Genomic DNA, 16,059 nt, shown 5'->3' on the forward strand with positions numbered 1-16,059 from the left:
AAGAGGCACAGGAGCATCAGAAGCCGAGCTATTCAGGCACATGAAGGATTATTCATTTGATTGGAGCATTTGAAACCCACCCTTGTACATAAAGTAGGTTGCGTTGAGAACAGACAAAGTTAGAAGTGTTATCTCGGGTGTATTACACTATTGTTGGATGTAAGCGGACAGAGAGAGCTCAGGTTAAGGCAGGGGTGAGCAGGGAAGTAAGGGATATTAACATCAGCAAAATAAACATTGGGCGCAGCATGGCCTGGTGCAGGCAGACTGCAAGCGAAGCCGATAGAGAGTTTAGGATTAAAAAATAGGAAATAGGAGGTTGTAAGCCTAACTTGTTGGAAGTTTTATATTTAAAGGAGAGATATTGTTTAGGTGATGGTGTGGGCGTATCCAGCCTTATATTTCTTTTGATAATTTATTTATAAGGTGACACGCATAGGGTAACCATCTATTACCCTTAGAGGTCGACACAAATCTTTGGACTCAGATAGGAGTGTGGTAACGTCCTAACAATCAACATTCACAATATCAAATCAATAAACATAAACATCGATTTCAATATTGGAGTCAGTTATTTGAACGATCCATGTCCTATATGGTCATCAATCACCACACCAGTTTAATAAAGTTCAAACATTTTTTGCCCTTTAACTTAACAATGCTAAGAACATGTAAGTCAAATGCAAAACCAAATGATACAAATACAGAAACAATACAGGCTGACCAAATCTTCGGAAGAATCTTAAGCTAGACAGAATATTTCTCATTAAGCATTCAAGAACCACCATGCAGAATAATAACAATACTAGATGAATGACAGAAATAGAATACATTTAGTTATTGCAGATTAATTGATTACAATCAAATTATATATAACAGTCAAATTTAGAATTTGACATCCCTATTTTAATTTGATAAGGAATTGGGTTTTATAAAGAGAGATAAAATACAATTCTGCAATAAAACAAATGCACATTTGGTTATACCTCTCCTAGATGGATCATCAAGCAGCAACGTCTTCATCAGTTGAGCATCTGGCCTTCTTTGTACAGCATTTGTATTATGAATGGGGAAACAGTTCAGAAATGTTTAGGCCTAATGTATCTGAGCTAACAGATTCATAGGCAAAGAGCTAAGAAACAGAAAAACATCATCTCTCCAGCAAAGAAGCCAAAACATCTGAACTTACATCACCTAAACTTAGTTATATTAAAATCTTAGATGGCAACTACCTAAGTTTCTATTGGTCAGACTATAGGGTGTTTTAGTGTTACACCAATAAATTCTGATCCATGTTTCAGAAGTATCTTTCTTTATTTTCTGTATACACGATTGATTCTTCTTCTCTTGCTCCTGATCACCAGTTTACTCTCAACAATTACATTTAAACAGCACGAAAAATATAACATGAACTTCCTGCCAAGAAACTAAAACTTGAGCAAGTACAAATATTGTAACATGGACTACGACATCGAGCACTGAAGTCTATTGTTTAGTTGGTACATTATTATCTCATCTCTGGAAACAAATGCTACAAGCAAGGCACATACATTTTCCACAGTGAGCAAGTTACACAAGATAGTTGAAGAAAACATTTTGCAGAGTTAACACTTTTAACATCGTGCCTTTGGAAAATTACTAAAACATGAGGCCTTTTAAAACAAATGCAAAAACATGAAGAATAAAAGATTTCATAATATATAAACTATTAATCCTTTTAGTACATATCAATACTCATTTTTCAGTACATTTTATTATTATTAAGCAAAATACATTTTCATTAAACCTTATGGGGGTCATTCTGACCCTGGTGGTCATCGACCGCCAGGGTCGACGACCACGGAAGCACCGCCAACAGGCTGGCGGTGCTTCCTTTGCAGCCGCGGTCGCCCAGCCGGGTCCGGCGGTTTCCCGCCGGGTTTCCCCCGGCTGGGAGAATCCTCCATGGCCGCCATGGGGATTCCGACCCCCTTCCCGCCAGCCTGTTTCTGGCGGTTTTCACCGCCAGAAACAGGATGGCGGGAACGGGTGTCGTGGGGCCCCTGGGGGCCCCTGCACTGCCCATGCCACTGGCATGGGCAGTGCAGGGGCCCCCTAACAGGGCCCCAGCAGGATTTTCACTGTCTGCTTTGCAGACAGTGAAAATCGCGACGGGTGCAACTGCACCCGTCGCACCCCTGCAACACCGCCAGCTCCATTCGGAGCCGGCTTCAATGTTGCAGGGCCTTTCCCGCTGGGCCGGTGGACGCTCTTTTGGCGATCGCCCGCCGGCCCAGCGGGAAAGTCGAAATGGCCCCCGCGGTCTTTTGACCGCGGAGCGGTCTTTCGACGGGGAAGTTTCCGCCCGCCAAACTCGGAATGACCCCCTATATGCTTATATTAGTATATGTTGTTTATGGTGTCCACCAAATCAGCTACACGTTTTTATTTTACCAACATATGATTATGTTTAAGTGAGCCAATTTTTATTAATAATGTTTGCACTCCAACAAGGGTGTTGGGTTAGGATTTATTGTTCGCACAATTTACAGATTTACACAGTGAATTGTTATGTACAGTGACCTCTGTTGCTTCCAGCATGAGTGTTGGAAGTTGTTCTTCCCCCCCAGTGCATTGGAAGAGTTGGTACTAATCCCAGGTTTTCTAAACAGTGTAGAAAATTTGTATTTATAGTATATTATTTCATAATCAGTGTCCATCAAAATCCAACTCAACCACAGTGTTTTAATTTCTTACTAGTCTTTTACTCATTAAAGAAGAAGGAAGTGCAGGCTATTTCTCCAAATATCGATTGTATTTACCAACACCCTGCCTTACCCCATGATATTTTGTTATAGTCCCCATGAGGCTATTGCTACTTTAGTGAATTTGAGTTATTATGGCACACAAACATGCTGCTTTTTCACTTCTTTGGAGGCTCATGCAATACAACTGTGTGCAGTGGTGAACATAATTCATTGGCTTCACTCTGCTTATAGTTTGCTAGTCACATTAAGTAGTTGGCTAACCTGACTGATTGGCTATAATATCTGTGGAAGTTGCTCTGTAGGTAGATTTTGATTCCCAGTCCTACAATGGGCAGGAAAAAAATGATTTTCAGCAGCTTCCTGAAACGTAAATAGTTGACCACCTGCGATGCCCAGACGGCTTTTCACGTCTGTGGACCAGCAATCCTCTCCTTGCTCCCGGCGAACTCCTTTCCCCACAAACTGGACTCGTGGCTCAATTCTGAGAAGGTAAAACTTTAGCAGCAGATACCTGGGACTGTAAACTACCTAAGCTCCATTTTAGTAGGCCTGAACATTTGGATTTACTTTGGTCTAGCGTGCCCAGATCTCCCCGGTTGGCCCTTTATGCTTTTAAGCACTGTACTACATTTTATTCTTTAAAAATGTATTTCTCCACTCCTACTTATTGGATTTTTGTTGGTTTGGACTTGTTTTAAGTGCTATTTTTCAGATGTGGTGTCTTCACCGTGTTACTGTTTGAAGTGTTGCACAAACACTTTACACATTGCCTCATTAATGAAGCCGGACTGCTCTGTGCTAAGCTGCCAGAGAGAGGGCACAGGTTAGCTTTTAGTGTATATCTGGCTTTCTGTGACTAGGATTGTGGCTCCTGCTTGGACAGGGTGCATACGTCTGCCAATCAGAAACCTAATTTCTAACAGTAACCAGTTCATGTTTGGTGTAGTTGGAATTGTAATTAAAAATCTTAACTTATGGTGAAGTTGGATTTTAAATTTAAATTACAATTTGGAAAATTCCACTTTTAAAAAGTCGGCATTTTCCTGCCTTAGCCATTTGGTGCCAGCAGCCTGTCTCTAAGTCACATCTTGGACAGTTAGGCTTTGTTTATTCCTCTTAGACAGCCACACAGAATGGGGCGATTAGATATGGCCGGATGGTCCATCACTGACAGGATGGGAGGGAGGAGCTAGACCCAGCCCCAATTACACCTGCATAGGCTATATCCTGTCTCCACACAAAGGACTGCATACCCACTTTTGTTAGTTCAGAGCCAGGGACAGGAAGGCAGGATACCTGTGCACTTCTAAGGCCTTCCTCTAGAAGCTTTTTCCCCACTTCAAAGGCAGAACTGGTTATAAGTATTGGACCTCAGACACAATCTTTTCAGGAACACTTCAGGACCTGTGTATACTGAGCCAGGAAAAAAGACTGTGGTGCTGCTGAAAGGTCTGGCACTCTGCTGGACTGTTGCTCTGAAGAACAGCTGCCCTGTTGTGTTGAAATGCTGACTACTGCCCTCTTGCCTGGGTGAGAAAGACTGGATCTGGCCCTCTTGAACCCAGAGTGAATCCAAGGGCTTGTTGACTGGCCTCCTGATCTGAAGCATCAGGAGCGCAACAGGCTCCCAGCACCTGCACCTGGACTATGCTGTCTGTGAGTCTACCCTGCCAAGTGGTGCAACCCTAGTCATTGACCCTTGGAAGTGGGCTTAAGGTGCTCTGCCAGCATCTCTTGATCCAGTGAAACTGATGCCTCTCCTCTGCTGATCGGTGCAAACCCGAGCAGAACCAATACTTTACTGCTACTGCATGGATTGGACCCATCACAAAGAACCACATTACATCGCAGCCCATCAGAACCTCCGCTGTGCGACGCATCCTTGGTGCAGGCCCTTGCATCCCTTGTCAACGGCACCCCAGTTACAACACCAGACTCTGCATCGCATTCTCACAGCGCCTCAGAACTGACACATCGCCCCAAACTGCACACCGCATCTTCTACGTCAGACTTCACATCACAAGCCCCATCGACAGGATCCGCCACGTTGACACAGGACCTCGCACAACAGCTTCACTGCATCTCAGAATCAGTACATTGTTTCGGCTGCTTTTGCTTCACTCTGACAGGTATTGTAGTTGCTACCTGACCAGGGCTCACACTACAGTCAACCAACAACACAATTTGTTACACTACCTTTCAAGACATCTGGAAACACGCTGCTATCCTACTTATACTGAAAAACCTCCAGCGGACCAGGAGACATGGCCCAACTACACACTCATCCTGGAAAAACCTTCCAACAAATAACTGGCTGACCACCTTAACAACAACCCCTTCTTGCATCCTTATCAATCTAGATTCCAATCAACCACTGAACTAAGACTGCCATCATCGCCACCATCTGTCCTATAATAGACAAGAGGGACACAGAGGCACTCATCCTGCTTGACCTCTCTGCGGCATTCAATGCTGTATCCAACCCAATCCTCTTCCAACACCTCCATGAGCCTAGAATACATACACCCATACTCTGATAGATCAGCTCCTTTCCCTCAGGATGTACTCAGCCAGCCTAGCCCTGTACACTTCCTCTCCCTTCAACTTAATCTGCAGAGTCCTCTGAGGCTCCTCACTCAGCCTCATGCTCTTCAATGTCTGCATCTCCAGGTTCACCAATATCTTCTGAGCCCATAGGCTAAGCATCATTGCGTACACTGATGGCACCCAGTCTAGAAGTTCATCAACTGCATGTCCAAAGCCACACTTTAGATGAAGACGAACTGTTTGAAGCTCAACTCCAACAAGAGAAATAGGGTACACTTTAGAAAAGATACCTCTCTCTGATTCATGTCCTAGTGACCTTCAGAACTAGGATTCACACGTAGCCCATCAATCCAAGCCAGGAACCTAGGGATCATGATCAACTATCAGATCTTGATGACTCGCCAGGTTAACGCAGTCATCTCCTCTTGTTTCCACACCCTTAAGCTCCTCAGGAAAATCTTCACATGGCTCCCTCTCAACAAATGAAGAACAATTACCAAAGCCCTGACCACCAGCGAGCTGGACTATGGAAATTCAGTATACATTGGTATCAACACACAGCTCACCAAGAGATGCCAGGTCATTCAGAATGCAGCAGCCAGACTCACGCTGAATCTCCAATCCCTCACCCACATCTCCACAAACTTCAAAGAACTCCACTGGCTCCCCACGTACCTCCTAAAGCTCTTTACCCACACATAAAAACCTCTACACAATCAGGCTCCTGCGTACCTGAACAGCCACATCAGTTTCCACACACCGATCAGACACCTTCACTCTGCTGACCTCCTGCTCACCCACGTCCCCTACTTCTGAAGAGGTGCAGCCGGCAATTGTGTACCTGGCACCTAAACCCTGGAATGTCCTCCTCCTGAACACCAGAGATGACCATGGACATTTGAAACCATTTGATTGGAAACTAAACCTCAGGGCATCTGACCTAACAGAGTGCTAATGCTGAGAATTAATTGGAGTATCATTCAGCACACAATAGGGCAAAGTATCTATTGTGCCTTGAAGGGCCATCAATATACAAGAAAGGCTACATGTATTATGAAAGCCAAAACTGTGTTGGTCAGGAATTTTGCTACAGTGGCCATGGATTATTGTGACTTTGTAAAGCTCAGAATCCATAGTTTTGTAGTGGCTTGATACCATGCCTCTCTCATTCAACCCATCGATTCCAATGCCAAAATCTTGAAAAGGAGAAATCTCCTTGAGGTTAATACTTGTTAACTGTCAGTTTGGATGCACGAGTAGACATTTACGCCAAGGACTTCTTGTCTTAACTACAGATGTGAATATGAAAGGTAGTTACCCTGGGGGAGAGCTCTTGGAAATTCTGGGACTTTGACCCACAGTAGAGAGGTCAAAGTCCTTGAACTGGTAAAGTTGTCAGTACTCCAGAGAGCTGCCCATGATTTTTCTTCTTACCTCAAGGGAAAGGCAGTATCAGAAATGATTGACAAGCTGGTGGCAATGACTTGAAAAAGGAAAAAAGAAGAGGAGAGAGTGGAAACTAGATCATAAACACTGGCAATCACAGGCAGTAAGTTGTGACTTTGGATAAGAGGTAAACCACTGTAGATTTTAGGTTTTGAATGTCTAAGTAGAAATGCTGACTCTGATATGTCATGCATGTTGGGTCTCCTCCTTCAAGCCAGACATCTTTAAGAGGGTATGCAAAATTCTTTGGAACTAGCCTGTAGAATTATTCACTGCAAGAGAAAAAGTATTCAACTAAATCCTCCATAAAGAAGGGCCTTTGGGGTAGTGAAACGGATGTCCTCTCTTTTCCTTAGGCTAAGGGGCTCCTAGGTCCTTTTCCCCCTTCCTCAACCTCTGGAAACTCCTTCCTTTACTGTTCCCAACATGGAATAACCGAACACTTCCATAACCCTCTTCCTTACCAAGCCGACTGAAGAAACATTGAAGAAGCCGCTGGGATGAATTTCAGGTGCAGAGCCCTACAGACTGTTCTGAAAGATCTATAGCCAAAGATTGATTACTTGTCTCACCATGAGACCTTCCAGTGCCCCTGCATTCTCTTGCATCACCACTCTTTGCTTAATTTATTTTCTTAATTGAAATTACCTCGGCCAGATTGCTGGCCGAGTTGGCTTTAACAAAGATAACAAACAATAGGTGTATTCCTCAATCTTTCTTTTTTCAAGCCCAAGGTAATGTCAGATTTTCTGGATAGGGAGAAAACCCTGCAATGGCAAATCATGGGATCTGATCCACCCTGGTCATTGGTAAGGCATATGTAATTTGGCTAAAATTGAACTTCTGGGTACAGCTCAGCCAAGATCAATTCAGGCAATAGCAGACCCAAGGGGAGAAGGAACATCCAGATAACATTGTATCGCTCAACAAACTGATTTTATATCCATCCTCGTTTGCCTTTGTTCAGCTTATTCTATTCACCTCATCATCCCTGTAATTATATGATGATGGCTATATGGTTTATGATAGTTCTCCCACTGTGACAGACAGGCGTTGCCCCTTCTATGCTTTCCTGTCAATCTGAAAGTCTGAAGTGTGGAGTGCACAGCTTCAGACACCTTTAAGTCCTAGCAGAACAAAATGAATATAAACCTTGCCTGTCTTGGCTGACAAGGAGATCTAATTGAGGCAATGATGCACAGGTGGAGCACGTAGAGCACTGACAGGTAACACTGTTTCAGAGGAGGTGGGCCTTCAAGCAGGCATCACAGCTCTCCAATGGATTTCTGCATCACTGTGACCAATGGCAATGCCTAGACCAACACTAACACTGTGATTGACAGCCCTGGACCAAATCAAACCCTGGGCCATGCACTAGCAGGTACACTGCAGGTGTGACACTAGGACTTATAGGTATAGTGGGCACATTTGAGTAACAGCTATGAAGCAGCCCATGAACAGTTGAAGAAGATAAGAAGACCTATTCAAATAAGAATGTAGGAAACAAAAGAAAAATATTTGACACGCTGTGTGTGTGTGTACGAGTGCATGTGGGTAAATGTGTGTACATCAATGTATGAGCACATCTATGTGTCTGAGTGCATGCACAGGAGAGACTGATGCACAGAGGAGGAGCAATTTTAAAATACACTTGTGTTCTATATTTTTTCTTTCACTGTTTCTTTTTAGAGAAATGAAAAGATGGGTCTATCCAAGCTCCCTATGAAAAGTGGGTCACAGACGGTTGGGTCACATGGAGTGATGCCGGGCAGCACAGGGGCATAGCAGTCAATGGTGCATTGACCCTTATTATTATTGCTATAGTTACTCCTCAACCAACGTCCATAGAGCCCGTTTTCCTTGTTTGCACAAGGGCCGCCTGCACCCTTGCAATGCCGTTATATGTTTGAAGTTGTTTCTGAAGGAGATCAGGGGCTGTTGGGGTCTGAAGATGTCCAAGACTCGGCTTGAGTCGCTAGAACCCACCATCACTCGTAGGGAATTTTTTAATAAGGTATTTGACGAAGTATGGCTACAGAGTTCTAATACTACTTGTCCGCAAGGCAGCAATACTTCAAGATGCAGTTCTTCACAGGGCAGCAGTGTTTTTCAAGCACTCAAATAGTTGCATACTTTGATGTGAGTTGCAGTACTAATCCAGTACTTCTTTTCAGAAATGCTCAGCACTTATCATCAGAGCTGCAGTCCTCCACCCTCATGTATTGGCAGGGCTTCATCACTTTACCAGCACTTGAATGTGTGCTTAGTGAACTTTTCAGAAGGGCTGCAGTACTGGGAAAAAGCTGGCCCTTCCATATTGGTGGTTTTTCTTGTTATGTCCAAACCCATGGCAGAATGGTGCCCACTCTGGTAAAAGACTGACATATTGATAATTATTCTTGACACACGAGGCCCTCCAAACCATAAGATGGTGCTCTCTGGTTATGCAAACCAGAATCTATTAATGGGTGGCAGTACTACTTGAGATAGAAATGATGAACTGATAAACATTTACTGAAAAATAAAAAAGTAGTATTTTAAGACAAGAACTGATTTTTCATGAAAATGCTAAGCTTTTTTGGGATTCAAGCTATTTTTTCCAAAATGAAAACTGCGTATTTGAGAGCAAAATCAGGTAGATAAGCTGAAGTCTAAGGACACGATTACTCTATATCCAAGCATATTTGAAGGTGACATCCGTGTATTAATCACTACATGCTGATGCTCTAGCCCGTATTACTAGTCTAATCTGTGTCCTTCCCAAATTTGTAGGGTCTTCATAACTTTACTAGTAGCACACCTGTATGAGCCTGTAAAATATGTTTAGCTGTGCTGCGCTGCTTGAGATTGCAAGAGCTGAATAGTTTTATTTTTTCCACTTTGTCCCTTCCAAGGAAATTCCGAGTTAGAACCTAGAATGGAGAACCTACTTGGAAGTGGGAGGATGGAAAACGTCATCGCAAATTAAATGTAGATTGAGGGTTGGTACTAAGGTAAGGAACAGAACATATGAAATTACATTCTCTGAATTACCCGTATCACCTATGGATTTTAGGCATTTGTATTGAAATTGTGGTGAACATGCACCATTTTTTCATCATTTTTGTAAATTTATATAATGGCAGGAAAATGTTCAACTCTCATGTTGAGGATCAACCTTAGATAGCACACCATGAAGGTATGGTAGTATATCATGAGTGCCCTTCCATTGTCTATGCCTTTTTAGCAAAAGTTTTGTAAAATGTGGGTACGATCCATTGTTTGAAATTGTTCTCAAAGTGAACCTCCCTCCCACGCCTCAGACCCACCCTCCATAGAGACAGCCAGGCTCACTCACTACAACCATTCACTCTTTGAAACCGAGTTAACCTCTTTTAAACTTCACCAGCCAAAACCCATTCTTTCCATAACTCACGGATGTGGCAATATGACGGTTCTGTGATAAAATCAACGGGTTTGTACTGCTTGGTATATCTTTACATGGCAAAGACTGAAGAGGAACAAAGCAGTAAAGGCCTAAAAAACACTCCATTAATCTCCAAACATACTGAGTACTAGTCTTTCTCACTACAGTCCTTTCACCCTCTTACCCTTCCTGTAGTAGGTAGACCTCTTGAAATTAAGGACACTGGTTGGCACGTTGTACTTTACAATTATAATGTGTTTAAAGTATAATGTGTTTTTTGTTTGAATTTATGAAGTCTGTCCGTTCAAAGCACTGTAAATTAGTTGAAGTAACTAGTGCGCAATTTCAGGGTACTTCATCTACTAAACTCTGATTGTTGTAACTCTAGATTGGTTCTCAAGTGTAATGTGAAAGGTAACTCAACTTCTCAAACATTGACATGTCCCAGAAGCTGGTAACCATCCATATTTTGAGAACTGGATATCAAGTATTTTGTACACACGTAAAACTTATAAACTGTCACTTCTAAAAGCGATGCTAAAAGCGATGCCCCGAGTCTGTTCCATCCTTCCAGATCTTACTGCATTGATAGAACTAAGCTTGTTTAAGATAAATACAGGTCATCATATCCGAAAATGTGTTCCTTCTGGGAATTTTGGTGGAGGTCAAATTGATCTATTGTAATTCTTTTAATGGGTGTGGTGGGAGCGCCTTAGTGTTTCCTTTGTATATGCTGTTCCTGAGTGGAATACAAATAGGAGTCAAACCCAGGCGATCTAAGATCACGTTGGACAACCTGAGTAGCAAGACATGACATGAAGCAGAAAAAATTATTGGTAAGTTGCACCCCGGTTTTATAACGATATCTAGAGATATTCTATTGAATATTATAAATATTCTCTCTCTCTCTTTCTCATCAGTACTTGAAAACCAGGAATAAACTCACAGTAACCCGACCAGTATGAACAATATCTAGACCAGATTTGCTATTTTTTCTCAAAACGCAGGGCCAAATATACTGCACTTCATTACACAAGGTAATAGAAGATGGTTCCCACACATTGGAGGCCATCAACTGCAGCACATATTCAATGCTTTGATTTTTTTGTGAGAAATTGTATTCGTTTTTTTATACAAAACGTAGTTGTGCCATGTTGGTAGATTGCACTTTGCATACAAACCTATGAGTATTTGCATCAATTAGTCCCAGTTACTCCCACAATAATGTCCCTTGACACAAAGTGGCCCTGGTTTTCGAATGGATTGAAGAAAATACAAACTTGAAAAGCAGAAAGAATTAAGCACATACTTATGACTTAAAGAAATTCAGGGTCTTTTAGGCTTAAGGTCGTAACTAACACAAGGGGGTGTGAGAAAGTGCCTCTTTTGACATGGTTAACCCACACTTTTTGCCTGATATTGGATGTGGCTTCAAAATTGTTAGTGCCCAGGGCCCCTGCTAACCATGTTCCCTGGGCCAGATCTCTTTCCCAAAACTGTTATGATGCATTGGCACAACTGGAAACACCTCTAGGTGCCCATATAAGTTCCTAGTAATCATACTAAGATACCCAGGGCATGAGGTACTAAGGGTATGGCCCCTGAGGGTAGCAGCTCTGATTGTGCCACCCTCAGGTACCATGCATCTAAGTGCACCCAGCATTGGTATTACAGGCTGAGTGCCCTGGTGCAAACCTAAAATGCAAAACTGACATGTCACACAGCCTGTGTGTCTTGTCCACTACACACTGTATGCAATATAGGTAATTGACCCCACTGGCAGACCTTCCGGCCCTAAGGCGGGTCCACTATATTGCATGTGTGGGCATAGATGCATGAGCAATAGGCCCTTACTGTGTCCCTGCCAAACGTGGAACATGGTAAGTGAACAGAGCAGCCATTTCACATGCATGTGCTGAACAATGGTCAGTATGAGTTTCACAGTTACATGATGGCCACTGTGCACCCTGGGTTGTTTGGTATTTATGCTAAATCCAAACTAGCACCAGTATTGGATTTATTGCAAAATGTACCCAGGGGCCACCTTGGAGGTGCCCCCTGCAAAAGCTAACTACCCTGACATGGTTGCTGGCCAGTCACAACCAGCCTGCCATCATCATGCAGGATTTTAGAACCCTGGGGTGAGATCCTATGCTCTCTGGGTTCAGAGAACAAAGCCCTTCTTGGGCACATGTGTTACACCTCCCCCCACCTCCCAGGAATGTGCACAGCCCTGCCTATGAGCTTCAAAGAGCTTACCGTCCTTGAAATTCAACCTCCAGCCCTGCTGCAAGCAGCAGATGGCCACCCCCATTGCAAACCCTCATGTTTGGTGGGAGCAACAGTGGGAAACCACACAAAGGACAGAATGAGTGGCTACCCCCAGCTTGCACCACCCCTAAGGTTTTGCATGCGAGGTGACCCCTCTATTTAATTTTTCTCCACCTTGCATGATAGGAAAATAGCCTGTCAGGGGTAGGGAACTGATCTCTGCCCACAGGAAGTGGTCAGATATTGGGTGTAGCCACCGTAAGGTAGATGGCCCATTGGTCACTACTAGGTACTCCCCTAAACGCCCACTAAATGCATTATTTAACAGGCACCCCAGATCTGCAGACCAGATTCCAAGGACACAAGAAGGCTAGCAACAAAAAAGACCGAAGGGTCCAAAACTGCATTCCTGCTGCACAAAGAAAAAGGTGCCAAATCCTGCCTGCTGCACCCAGGACTGGACAATCTCCACTTAGGGGTTTACTCTGACATTGGACCGGCTCTAAAAATCCCCAGAGGACCTCCACTCTTCTAAAAATCACTGAAGAGCTCCCTTCAGAGTGAAGGCATTCAGGAGCGGCTTGCGGGGCTAAATAGGGGCGGAGCGGCACACGCACGGGTGGAGGGGTGGGAGGGGAATTATTAATGAAAAAAACCTCACCTGCATCATTTATACTTTTTTAGCGCTGCTTTTGCGTTATTTTTGTATGCAAAAATGGCGCAAACTTAAAAAAACAATTGTATTTTTTAAGGTTGCACTTTTTTTGCGTCAAAAAGCGGCGCAAATGCAGCGCAAAAAAAAGTATAAATATGGGCCATAGTTTATTATCGTTTTTTGGTAAAAGGTTTGCAGCTGCTGCTGCTGGCAGGGGGGGCAACACTCCTCCTTCCTAGCGAAGGAGCTGCGCCTGAAGGCATCACTCTCCTACAACAAAGACCAGAAGTCCACTTCACTGGCCGGCTGCTGATCAAGGAACTGGATGCCACAGCCGGACCAAATTTCATCCGTCATACTGTGAGGACAAAACTTGTAAGTGTGCCAAGTTTGGTGGGGCTGTGACCTCTAGTGGCTGAATCGTGCAATAGCCTTAGGTACTGGTCACCCAACATCGGACACTAGGAAGGAAAGTCCACTCTGAAGTCCAAAAGCACCAGGAGGAAATCCCAGGCAATGGGCTTTAGAAACCACTAGAACCACTGACCAGAGTGGCCCTTCAAACCTGCAAGTGACCCTCAAAGTGACCTCACTCCTGCTTCCAAGGGCACCATTGTGCACAGCTCTTAGTTCATATATTTGCTCTGCACCCGGCCTCCCTGGTCCTTGCGCCAGAGATCAATCTGTGCTGTAAGAGGGTCACTTCTTGCAACCTCTACACTCCAAATGGACCTACCGGACTCATCTTGAAGTCCACCTGTGCATTGCTTTTCCAAGTGGTCCCCCGCAGTGGTCCTGCACCAGCTCCAAGGATCATTCAACCGCTCTTCCCATGAAAACCGCAAACCACCCGAACTCCTCGGGTTGGCCCACAGGATTTCTTGATGAGCTCGACCTATATGCAAAAGGAGACATTGGTAAACACATTGCCTGATTTTATATGTATTTTTAAAGTTTTCTCCCATGGAGTCCTATGCTGCATAATTATGCACAAAACAACTTTTTTTGGTAAACTTTGAAAAATCATAACTTAAAAAGTATTTACCCAATTTTGATGATCTTGGTCTTAAAAATGTTATGAAATCTGAAGTATTTTTGTAAATTGGTCTCGAGTTATTCCTTTGAGTGTGTGTCTTGCTTTATTGATACTGTGAGTACAACAAATGCTTGCACTTCTCCAAGATTGGCCTAACTGATTGACTAAGCTACCATAAAAATTAGAGCATTAGGTGGTCTAGTTTTTACCTCTGTAAATCAACATGTGGGTGCCCTGAGTCTCAGCATAGCGTGTCTGGTTTTGCACACTACATAGAGATCCAGCCCCCTACCGCAGGGCACTACCTAGAGAACTAGAGTATCACTATGGCAGGTGCCCACTTCGCTCTTCTCCTTTGAGATCAGCTGTGGTAAAGTGAAAAATAATCACAGTTGGGGGGTTTAGGAGTGAACAATTGGCTTGCTCTATTATCACAATCGCTGGCATGCACTTTTTCCTTTTTAATTACTCACATCCTCAACTGCGAGTGACTTCAACTGGAAGAGATTAGTGTGCATGGTAAGGTGAAAAATGTCTAGGCAGGAATTGTATTGAAATAAAGAGGTAATAAACATTTGCTGAAGTAGGAACTTGCAGGCGTCTTTCATATAGCATAATGAGTGCATGGCGAACCAGTGAAGCCATTCTTCTATTATGTCATTATGCCTCCTCTATGTTCCTCCATACACTCACTACTGGACTGTGATGCGAAAGACTTAGACTCAGAGTAGTGAAGAGCATGGGTGTGAGAAAGTAGCCTCTTTCTAGCCTTGTTACCCCCACTTTTGGCCTGTTTGTGAGTATATGTCAGGGTGTTTTCACTGTCTCACTGGGATCCTGCTAGCCAGGGCCCAGTGCTCATAGTGAAAACCCTATGTTGTCAGTATGTTTGTTATGTGTCACTGGGACCCTGCTAGCCAGGACCCCAGTGCTCATAAGTTTGTGGCCTATATGTATGTGTTCCCTGTGTGATGCCTAACTAACTCACTGAGGATCTGCTAACCAGAACCTCAGTGGTTATGCTCTCTCTGCTTTCCAAATTTGTCACTAACAGGCTAGTGACTAAATTTACCAATTCACATTGGCATACTGGTAAACCCATATAATTCCCTAGTATATGGTACTGAGGTACCCAGGGTATTGGGGTTCCAGGAGATCCATATGGGCTGCAGCATTTCTTTTGCCACCCATAGGGACCTCTGACAATTCTTACACAGGCCTGCCAGTGCAGCCTGAGTGAAATAACGTCCACGTTATTTCACAGCCATTTACCACTGCACTTAAGTAACTTATAAGTCAACTATATGTCTAACCTTCACCTAGTAAAGGTTGGGTGCAAAGTTACTTAGTGTGGTGGGCACCCTGGCACTAGCCAAGGTGCCCCCACATCATTCAGGGCAAATTCCCCAGACTTTGTGAGTGTATGGTACACGGGGTCCCTCAAAGGCAGTGGGCTGCTATATTGTGGCTATCTTTCACTGGAAAGGGTGGGGATAGGCTCCTTACTGTTAGAGAAAGTGATGCTAACAAGTTTGCAATTTGAGGGATGCACTCTTGGATGGATTTGACTTAACCACTGAACAATACAGGATTAAGTTCAGAGACACCAGAAAAGAGTCCTCACAAGACTGGATAGACTTTGTTGACTGTACAGTGAAGGCCTTGGAGGGGTGGTTACATGGCAGTAAAGTATCTGACTATGAAAGCCTGTATAATCTTATTCTGAGAGAGCATATTCTGAATAACTGTGTGTCTGACTTGTTACACCAATATCTAGTGGACTCAGATCTGACCTCTCCCCAAGAATTGGGAAAGAAGGCAGACAAATGGGTCAGAACAAGAGTGAACAGAAAAGTTCATACAGGGGGTGACAAGGATGGCAAGAAGAAAGATGGTGAGAAATCTCAGGATAAGCATGGGGATAAGGGTAAAAGCAAAGATCATTCTTCAA

This window comes from Pleurodeles waltl, chromosome 9 (genome assembly GCF_031143425.1).
Source record: "Pleurodeles waltl isolate 20211129_DDA chromosome 9, aPleWal1.hap1.20221129, whole genome shotgun sequence".
Lineage (NCBI taxonomy): Eukaryota > Metazoa > Chordata > Amphibia > Caudata > Salamandridae > Pleurodeles > Pleurodeles waltl.